We start from the raw sequence: 11,182 nt of genomic DNA, 5'->3' as shown, positions 1-11,182 counted from the left end.
AACTGATTAAAATAATAAAGTTTCTGAACTAAATTGTCCTTAATAAATTATCATCGAGATCATTTTAATTCATCATGTGATCAATTGATTAATTGTGATTTATTATTTCCTTTTTGTGAATTAAAACAAAAATCTCTGTTAATTAAAAACTGCAGAATCTAAAAGTCACTGAAATAAATAAGAACCAGAAATGAATCAGAATTAATCTGTTAGCTGGAGGTTAAAGAAATTATTAAATACAGATTATTTACATCAATTCAGTAAAATCAGTGCATATTAATGTTTGGATGTTTTCAACTTAGTAATCAGTTTAAATTTCCACCAAACATGAATTTAAATAAAACCAGTAGAATAAACGTAATTTTAGATTAAAAATATAAAGTTTATCTGAAATGTTGATCCAGGAATCGGATTTAAAGAAGCAGAAACTCGATGAGTCCAGAAATGTTTATGATGTTAATCCTCTGAGTTCATCTTCGTCTCATCATCTTCATCATCGTAGTCATCATCATCCTCCTGCTGCTGCTGGGCCGCCGGGGCTGCAGGAGGACAGACAGGGTGAGCCGGGCCGGGCCAGCGGCATTATGGGTAACGCAGTTCCACTCACTCACCTGAGTTGAAGTAGTGTCTGTACTTATACACCAGGACAGTAGTAGCAGTCAGAGTCACACTGAGCAGAACCAGCAGAACGATGACCCAGGGAGGAAACGGCTCTGTGGAAACACACAGGCGGACCAGTCAAAGTAACACTGATTGGTCCAGTCCTGAGCAACTTTTAGACGCATCGTTACTCCAACAGACTAGGATCAGCTCTAAACAGACCTGCTAACCGTTCATTTGATTCAGGAGCAGGGAAGCATCTGAAAGTTGCAGAATGGTAGCTCTGGAGGACTGGACTTGAGCTCCCCTGATCTAGCTGATCTCTAAACTGCTAGAGGTCAGACTGCTATGATACGGCCCAGCTAGAGCTGTTACTGTTATTGTCATTCACAATAACAGGTACAAACATGTTCCACAGTCAGGAGAAACTACCATCTGCTTTACTGATCATGTTTGTATAGATCTGGGATACATAACATGTTCATCACATTGTTTTATAAAATAAAAATCATTCTCAGTAGACCTTTTTCAGGACAACCGGAAGCTGCATCTCAAAGGGCTGCGGCACTTCCTGTTTTGGTGACTGTAATCCAAGTACTCTGAAAAATGTCTCTCCTCCTCCGGTCCTTTTCATCATCATTACTTAATTTGCCAGCACTTTCTTTCGCTGATGCGGATTAAATCACAGCGGTGAATTTGCCACCAACAAACGTGTGAAAGGAAACAAGTTCTTCCACGAAGAAAATATCCACAGCTATCAAGGTAAGAAAAGACGTAGCTTAGCGAGCTAACCGCTAGCTACAAGATATGAACACAAACATCGTAATGAAGCCTAACTTAGTTTGCTAAATTACGTGGAATATTGGAGACAGACGTAGTTTAAACTTTTCAAATATATTCTGACATTCTGAAATGTATTTGCCAGTACAGTTTGTGAAAAGCAGCATGAACTAGAACTTAGTTATGAGATACTAGAGGAAGCTTGATGTTGAAACTTTTCTTCTGCAGCCTGTAGTGTCGGATATTGTGGAGGGACAGGAAGTTGTCAGAGCTCAATGCTTCAGATCCATGAAGAAAAATGAGGAACCGCACAAGCTGCAGGTTTGAAACAGTCAGAAAGCCAGTTGGCTCTTGGTTGTAGTTCAGTTCCTGTTCATATTTGACAGCTGAAGAACTTTAAGTACGATTTCTGGACTCAGAGCTTATTAACATCTTCCTGTTCAGTTGTTACTATTTGTTTTCTGTTTCTGTTGCAACATAGTCTGTTTTTTTCTGCTGTTGTTGAACCTTCAAACTAGAATCTATTACCATATTTTCTGCACTATAAGGCGCACCTAAAAACCTTCAATTTTCACAAAAGCCGACAGTGCGCCTTATAATCCGGTGCCCCTTATATATGGACCAATATTGAGCCACAACAGGTCTCGCAACTACGGTAAGCAGCCGCCGACTTCATTTTCCCCCGTGGAAGAAGAAACGGGGAAAGCAGACGCCGACTTCATTTTCCCCCGTGGAAGAAGAAACGGGGAAAGCAGACGCCGACTTCATTTTCCCCGTAGAAGAAGAAACGGAGGAAAGCAGACAACGATGCAGCCAGCGGTGCACGCTGGGTTTTGTGTAAAGACCCCAAAATGGTTCCTATTAAGAGACACGCAGAGTTTAAGCTCAAGGCGATCAGTGACGCAGTAGAACACGGGAACAGAGCAGCAGCCAGAGAATTTAATATGAACCAATCAATGGTGCGGAAGTGGAGGAAGCAACAGCTGTTCATTTTGGGAATGAAGGGAGTTTTCAGAACGCTGGTTTGTAATCTATTAATAAAGTTTGACTGACCTATATGACTGTTTTGTTGACATTCCCTTTAGCGCAGCTCCATCTAATGGATGCATAACGTAACTCCAGCCTCTACTGTAGCGTCTGTTCTATGCGCCTTATATATCAAAAAAGCTTTAAAATAGGCCATTCATTGAAGGTGCGCCTTATAATGTGGTGCGCCTTATAGTGCGGAAAATACGGTACTTGTTTAAAGCTAAACATGCTGTATGTATTGATGTATATATGTGTTACTAAAACACTTGTCTATTTTAGATATCACTGGATGTTGGAAAAGAAAAGGCTGAATTATTGGATTATTCCTGTAGCTATGCAGCTGGTAAAGGTTTTTGCAATCATGTAGTTGCACTTCTTTACCAAACTGCACACTAATCCCAACTCCAGCTGCCAACTGATCCTCCTGCACAACTGATTTACTAAGATGGTACAAACCAAGAACACAGGTAAGAAAAACACAGTGGAACACTTTGTCCTGATATGTGATATCCTACCATATACTAAATTACATATACTGTCATATATATGATCTTAAAATAACAGTACTATAGTTAATTTATTCCTCCTTTGATTGTGTCGTGCAGCCATTTACGTTCCTTTCCCTGTCATAAGTTGTGGTGAATGAGGTGGTGAGGCAAACGCAGAGTACCCAGGTAGAGGTGAATAGATTATTTAATGATGAAACCAGGAATACAAAGTCCAAAATCCCAGGCAGCACGGCTGAGCAGAAGCCAGGGCTCAGCACCGGTAGCAACTGGTGAAACGAAGGACAACAGTACGACAGTTCACACATACAACACAAGGACCCGACAATGAACAAGGAAAACACAGGTGGGGTTAAATTCACTGAGGGTAATCACGAAAACAAGACACACCTGGGAACAATCAAGGGGAGACAGGACAACATGGACACTCAGAGACTCAAAATAAACACACAGAAAAATACAGATCACAACATTCCCACCTGTATTTTATAATTGTCATATAACATTTGTTGTAATGTTAATATTATTTGTGTCAAATATAATTTTTCTCCTAATTTGTTTGGAATATTTCTTTTTTGTAGGCAGTGAAAAAAATCCAGGCTCAACTGCTGTCAATTAGTTTTATTTGCAAGTTGGGTAAAATCTAAACGGTGCCAAATCAGTCCCATTAAGTCCTAACAAATTGCTCAGCCATCCCTTTATTTGTTCTTTAGTTTGACGTCTTTCTGTGTATTTCTTGTAAGGGGAAACATCCAGAACCTGTCAGCGACGGGGTTGGGAAAAGATATCTGCACTCCACACTTTACAGAGCTTACACAGGAATAACCTTTGGGTTATTTTTTGTATCTATGTTCCCTTTGTCAAAACTTATTATGATTTTTATGATTTTGTCACTGATGTTTGTAGGACCACTTCCAGATCCTGACATTCTGGCATCAGGAGAAAAACTACGCCAGCTGGAGTCCCAACCACTTATGGCTCTTGTCCTGGATGAGACATAATGGTTGATCACATTCCAATCAGATATCACTTTTATATGATAGATTAAACTAAAATTAATGCAGATTTGAGAAGCGGTAGGAAAAGAATATGTAGTTGCACTATTTTTATTATAGATTATACAAATCTGGAGCTGGTTCCATCCAGATCTGGACCTGTGCCCCAGGGCTCACCAGTGTCTGATCAGTGCCCACCTCACAGTCCTCTGGTAGCATCATTCTGCACCACATGGCTCCAGACTTCCCTTCTCTTCCTTTGATGCTGCAGTCTTCTGAATATGTGTTTTGTGCCCAAACTCGGTCAACTTATGCATCTTCAGTCTCTGCAAGCATCACTGGAAATGTCTTATGAAATAGAGGCCAGAACAAGACAGCAGTCCAGATGTCCTGCAGGGGTACAACTTCAACAACCAAGACTCACTGCCAGCCGTTTCCGTGATGCTTGCAGAGGAGGAGTCTGCTGCCACAGCACTGGCATCTCGGATGATCAGGGGTCACTAGACAACCTGCTGCCATGAAGCTTGGTCTGCTGGCAAACTCTGCTGAGCCGTTGAGGGTCAACGTGCTCCCTGTGGGGATCATTGTTGGCCCCGACACATCAGATCTTGGTGCAACTCCAGATGTGACCCGTCAGAATCAGCCCCGTTTTGACTGGTTGAGGTGAAAAGCAGCATGAAGAATGATGTGTCTCAGGTTGCTCAGCTCAAGGTTCAGGATGGCCAGGCTGTCTTGAGACGTTCACAGGCAAACTACTGGCAGGTACAGGGTCAACTGGAACCCAGTGGATTGGAATGGTGCGACTTTGTCACGGCGTGACGAGTCTTTCAGAGATCAGATTAAATCTAAACTGGACTTATTTTACTTCAACACCTTGATTGATGTGTTCATGTCAATGCAATAAGAATTATAAACTTAATTATAACTTATCCTTTTGTTCCTTTGCATTTCAAATATCCAATCTCAAATAGTAGTTCCTCATGAAACATACGCAGATGTTAACATTTCTTTAAAAGGCTTTTGCATATTTTACGAAAATTAGTTTTAACTGCAGTTGTTGTGTAACCTGTTTTAAAAATGTTTCTTCTTAAGGTTATCTTTCAGTATTTGCAACTATTGTTGTTTAGATTTGATATATATTAATTTACAGCATGATTTACATCAATGTATAGTGTGCAATTATAAAATAGTTGAAGGTTTTTTGTTTTTATTAGATATTGTAAATTGTACTTGATTTGCTTTCCTTGCAATTCAACTTAAACAAGGAAATACAAAAATAATAGTACAGTGTGCTGCTCAAGTGTGTTTTAATTTAATATATATTTTTTTAATCTAGACATTAAAATAACTTTTTACACAGCACTACAACAATTAATATACAGAAATAATTTAGTTTACTTTCAAATAAAGGCCACTAGTGCCAACAAAACCTTAAAAAGAAAGAAATAATTTAGTCTGCAACACAAAATGGGCCTCGATAATTTGCCAAAACACAACAGTTGTGCCAGATTTGATTGACAGTTCCTATTAAAGTGAGAGGAACCGGAGAATCCCAGATGTGGCAGAACTTTACTCTGGCGATTGTTCGCTCTACAATGATCCCCAGTCCAGCAATGGTCTGGGTCTCCTCTGTCTCTTTCTTGCTGAACTGACCTGGATGCCTAAATGGAGGAATGATGAGTTTGGCTCCAACTTCATGAAGGAGGTTTTGAATGAGGAAGCCTTTATCTGCCAGGACTTCATCTCCCAGCTCAAGCAGAGGAAGGATTCCACTGACCTTCGTTATTTCTGTCAGAGATGCAGCCTGTGTTCAACGCTGAATAAAAGTCACCAACCCACAGGGAGCAACTCCGATCAGCCCTTTCAGAGTGGTGTGGATCTTAGGCAGAGAACGTTTCAGGCTGTAAGGTGAGGGATGACGGCGTCTCCAGAGAAACTTCTGTGCAGTCCAAGATGACACGGACATTTGGAGAGAACTTCAGAAATCTGAGGCATCCTGGTTTTTACCTTCTCATAACTAATCCACAGGTTGATGGAAGAGAAGACAATGAAGAGGAAGTCGGCCCAAGTGATGGTCACTCGACTGACAGCGGCTCTGCTGATTTGAAACATGTCAGCAATGAGCTGCTCCTTCATCCCACGGCTACCCTGAATGAGTTCATCATCATCAATCAGAGGCCTGCAGCAGGCAGGGCTGGCTTCAGCACATGCTCCCTCTCCAGGTTTCTGTGCTCTGGTCCAGGACACAAGGCGTGATGCAGAGGGTGCAATGGGCTCCCAGGAGATCCAGAACACACTCGGATGGAAATTTGGTGTAGAACTGAATCTGGTTATCAGAGGCACAGTAGCGGCTAAAACGTGTGGCAGACAAATCCACTTTTTGAAGTCTGGCCTCCAACTCCTTGATAAAATCTAGAGCTTCATCAAGTGCATCTGTAAAACCACAAAATAAAATAGCTTAAGATACGGTTAGCAAGAAGTTTTAATTATATAGATGTAACATTACTTCTGTGAAGATAAATACATGTTGTGAGTCCAAGCATGTATGTATATAAACAATCTCTCCACAAAATACATAACTACCACATAATCTCATTATAATGACTTTATTATGTGATCATAATAATAACCACATTATTATAGTAATAGTTATATTTGACTGAAATTATCTAACATGGCAAATGTATACAATGTACTATCTAAAGTTGACGTTTACCTGCAGGTGGATGTGCAACATAATCATGCAGCATCTTCAGCCTGGCAGCTTTCTGAGGACAGACTGCCGTTTCTCAGGCCTCTCTAAAGCAGACTCTCTGGTTGCTGGTGCAGTGAAGTTATTCCAGGCAAAAAGGAAGGAACAGCTGGTGGTCGATCCGCTAACAAAATCCTGCAGTGTGAAGTGGCGGCTCCATATGAAAGTGCTGCCTGTCTTTATGCAAAAGTCGGGACCTTCATCTTTTCGGATCACGTGGATCCACTGGCTCCGTTGGTCCGAGTCCGTTGGGAACCAATGATAGGACAGATACGGCTGTATCTGCCCCACATGATCAACCAGGGACTGAACAAAAACAACTGAGACTGAGCCATTTTCCTAGCCTTTTAATGCTAATGCTATAGCCACCATTAGTAGTCAAATCCCACATCCACTTTAAAACCCAGAAGCGTGAAAAAGGTCAATAGAGTCTATCAACGTCAGCTCAGGTCCTGGGAGAAGATATCATTTTTAATATGTCAAGATGGCGCCTCGTCAAGATGGCACCGGCGCAGCTGGCTGCCTGCAGACGCAGCTCCCGTCGTGTGTGTTTGTCTGTGTCTGTAACCGATTAATGATCCGTGCTTGAAGAACCCATGGATCATCAGTTGGGCTTTCCACAATGGCTGGATGTGGTTCTGTCGATGTTCTCCGCGTTCTTCTGCTACTTTTTATACTCTTGGTTGCGGAGAACCTCGCCGAGCGGAGTAGCGGCATTGTTTGCTCGCGTGAACGGCTGATTGCGCTGTGTGGGCCTCTGCTGCTGCCCGGAGACGGGCCTGTGGTCCCGGAGGAGTTACGGAGGAGACGACGGGGCTGTGGGTCTGGAGTTAAACGGAGGTAGAAGAGGAGGCGGCCCAGAAGGAGTACTGGGAGTGCAGTATCTTCTGCTTCACGAAAACCTGGCTACACTCGCTTATTCCGGACTACAACGTGGAGGTCCCTGGATTTTCCTTGGTGCGCGGGGACAGGGACTTTTCCAAGAGTCGGAAGAAGAGGGGCGGCGGGATTGCACTTTATGTGAGTGAGAGGTGGTGTAATCCCGGTCATGTTAACGTGAAGGAACAAATTTTAGCCCGGACATTGAACTTCTGGCTGTGGGAATGCAACCGTGCTATTTACCGAGGGAGTTTACGTCCGTCATTTTGATCGCTGTTTACATTCCCCCATCAGCTGATACAGCGGTGGTCTGTGACGTCATCAGCTCTGACACAGCCAAACTACTGACTAAACACCTGGACGTTGTTATTGTGTCTTGTCTCTTGTCTTGTCTCTATGCTGTAACTGCGAAGTAATTTCCCTGCTGGGATCAATAAAGTACTTCTATTCTATTCTATTCTAATACATATTTTATAGTTAAACGAACTTAAAACAAAACGTCAGCATCAATGTAAAATTATAAATATATTGAAGAGGTCATGAAAAATTTGCTACCAAGTCAAATTCTATTTGTTGTCTTAATTTGAGCTAATTTAATTTACTACCTTTTACTACCTGGAGTAGCAGTGCTAACATTATCAAAGCGCTCAGACTAGATAAGTGGACAGTCCTGCTTCAGGCATCGTCTTCGTGTCACCGTCTGGACGTTTCCTTCCTTTAGTCCATAACAATGTTAGCTATTAGATGTTAGTTAGCAGAAGTAAAGGTGACAGTAAATCAGAAAAATGAAGAGTTCATTTCTTACAGTAACTATTCACTAAGTGTAACTTTTTATATAGATTGATTCCAAACTGACTGAAGTATTCCAGCCTTTATTTCTGTTGATGATGATGATGATTTTCCATTGAGCAGCTTAGAAAACTATGATAGTTAATTATTCTATCAATAAAAAATATTTCTAACAAAAATCTGGGCTTAATGGGAAGTATGTTTAAAATCTGCAAACTGCTGCTAACTACTTCCTCTTAGATGATACACAAATACATAAAATAATAGATGATACACAAATACCACATAATGAAAATAAATGAATGGAAATATTACAGATTGTGTGGGATAAACACGGATATTCCTTAACATATCACAGATCATCATCATCATCTGATCTGAGATCCAGAACCAGGAAGCAGCTGCAGGTTCTGATCCAGAGACAAACTCTCACCTGGCGGAGGGGGCGGAGCTACATGCAGGTTGACTCACCTATTACGTCCAGGTAGACCTTCCTCCTGAGTTCCTCCCCGTGGGCCGTCTGAATGACTCGACACTCAAATAGTCCCGTATCGTTGGCCTGCACTTTCTTCAGAACCAAAGACACGTCTCCACCCGTCATCTCAGAATCCAGCAGTTCCACCCGGTCCTTAAAAGACGGATGCTGCTTGTTTACATCCGTCTTCCCGTCTTTGAACAGGAGGACGAATTTTGCCCCCAGGCCGGGTCTGCTCCACTCTATGACCTGGATGGGGTTATTGTCAGGGTCGCTGCATGGCAGAGTGACGTCCTCTCCAGCTGTAGCTTTGATGTTGGTCTGTTCTGATCGAGAGGAAACACAGGGAGGTCAGAGGTCACAGTGGGCCTCTATCCTTCCACATCAGCTTTCAACAGACGGTGAGCGAAAGAAAGGATCCGATCTCTGAACTCTGAGGTGTGTTTTAGTTCTAGCCATAATTTAGTCATCAGAATGTTTTTAGTCTAGACCAGGGGTCCCCAACCAATGGCTCCGGAGCCAGTAAAAAATAAATTGATTTTCAATCAGTGCATAACTGACCAGTACAGTATTGCGAGGTAACGCAAAAGAAAAAATTCCCCATGTCCCCTAGGGGGCTCCGTACTACGGGACACAGAAGCAGACTGGGCATTTTTTGGTTTGCTTGGTTGGTTCAGTGCCGTTGGATAATATTTGGATAAGTTTTGATTTTTATCTCCTGAATAAGAGGAGGACAGGTGACTGCATTCTGTTTCTATTTCTCCTTCAGTGCGGATTGGGTAAGTCTCGGTTTTTATTTCTTAAATACAAAGACCCAAATAGACAGAGGGTATTTTGTCTGAAATTGAGCATCAACAAAGTGTAAAATGTGTTTTGTTACATGCAGAAATAAAATTTTGTGTTCTATGCAGTAGGGGTTGAACCAATTAGTCGACTAGTCGACTCTAGGACGTCTCGCGAGTTTTTACATTTCATGTCGACTAGTCGCAGTCATGTGATTGCCGGTGGTGACAGCCTGTGCTGATCTGACAGCACAGTATACGTCACAAGACACAAGAAAAATAAGTTAATACATTAGGTTAAATGATATGTAGATGGATGCATATTTGTGGTTTTACAGTGTTTTTAAAAGGAGATGGAGTTGCAGCTGCAGTCCACTACAAAACACGAGCCGTCTAAAACTCGCCCCCTTCCCGCTAAGGATGTCACTTAGCCGGCTCGCGAGTGTCTTTGTCACGACGATCTAACTAATACATTATGATGTTATGTTGCTGATTAAATAAAGATCTGTGGTAATGACAGCTGCTGATTAAATAAAAGCCTGTAGTTGGTAATGACAGTGTATACTTGTCTGACTTATATATAGCCGTGAGTTCGTCCTAAGAATGACACTTCCTGCTTAGAAGTGTCATCGGATCAGCTGTCAGAAGTGTATGACACTCTGGCAGCTGATCTGACAGAACACTGGCTACAAAATGGCGTCTTCAAAACAGATCGAGGACAAGCCCGCATCTTGTCAAACAGGTAGAAATTCGTCAACAGTGTGGAAATATTTCACTAAAGATGACAATTCTGGTTTAACTACCGTAACATGCAAAATCTGCAAAGCTGTGCTGAAGTACAACAAAAGTACGACCGCGATGCACAGTCATTTGAAAAGGCCTCCGCTAATGCTAGCTCCTGAACAACCGGCTTGATCCAGTCAGTTGTCAGTAACTTCATTCATGAAACGCCCAGCTGCGACAGGACACCGGCGGCAGCAAATCACAAATTTGCGTCTTGCGTTGCTATGACGTCACAACGACTAGTCAACTCGACATCGACTCGACTTTTATCATGTTGACGTTGACTAGAAAATATCTTAAATCGTTCAATCTGCTGAGTCAGCAGAGCTTCCTGCCGCGCATCAGGCGGAGGAGAAGCAGGTGGTTTCGTTGAATTCAGCTGTAACCAAACGGGATCCGTTCATAACAAGTTCGGCTTGTGATGTTCTAAAAGCACCATGTAGTCAGTGTGATCATTTGACTCCTATAGTAACTATCCAGAGATCATCAGCATCAGCCGGTGTTTAGAAAAAAAAAAGTCAGACCCGACTTTGTGCAACAAACTTTTCCCCGCTGCTCACGAAGAATCTCCATAATAGACTTAGTAAAAGCAGGAGAAGGGGAGAGTGTGTGTGTGTGTGTGTGTGTGGGGGGGGGGGGGGGGGGGGTGTCAATATTTGCCGTGAAAATAGCTAATAAAGCCTCCAAGTAGTTGTGAAGGGTTTTTGCGCTTACGTCACTATGACGTCACCGCGACTAGTCGACATCGACTCGACTATTATCATGATGTAGTCGACCTTAAAAAATATGTAGTCGTTCAACCCCTACTGTAA

At 42.2% G+C, this 11,182-nt stretch overlaps 1 long non-coding RNA gene across 1 annotated transcript; it reads right to left on the bottom strand.

Annotated features, from left to right (window-relative positions):
• Nucleotides 1–207: 207 nt before the first annotated feature.
• On the bottom strand, nt 208–731 carry LOC116713586 (uncharacterized). Its single transcript, XR_004337898.1, has 2 exons — nt 612–731; nt 208–539 (listed from the first exon to the last, which is right to left on the bottom strand). It is a non-coding gene; the product is annotated as an uncharacterized LOC116713586 (long non-coding RNA).
• Nucleotides 732–11,182: the final 10,451 nt, after the last annotated feature.

Source organism: Xiphophorus hellerii, chromosome 22, assembly GCF_003331165.1.
Source record: "Xiphophorus hellerii strain 12219 chromosome 22, Xiphophorus_hellerii-4.1, whole genome shotgun sequence".
NCBI lineage: Eukaryota > Metazoa > Chordata > Actinopteri > Cyprinodontiformes > Poeciliidae > Xiphophorus > Xiphophorus hellerii.
The sequence above is the reverse complement of the archived record's forward strand: the minus strand, read 5'-3'. Positions and strand labels throughout refer to the sequence as shown.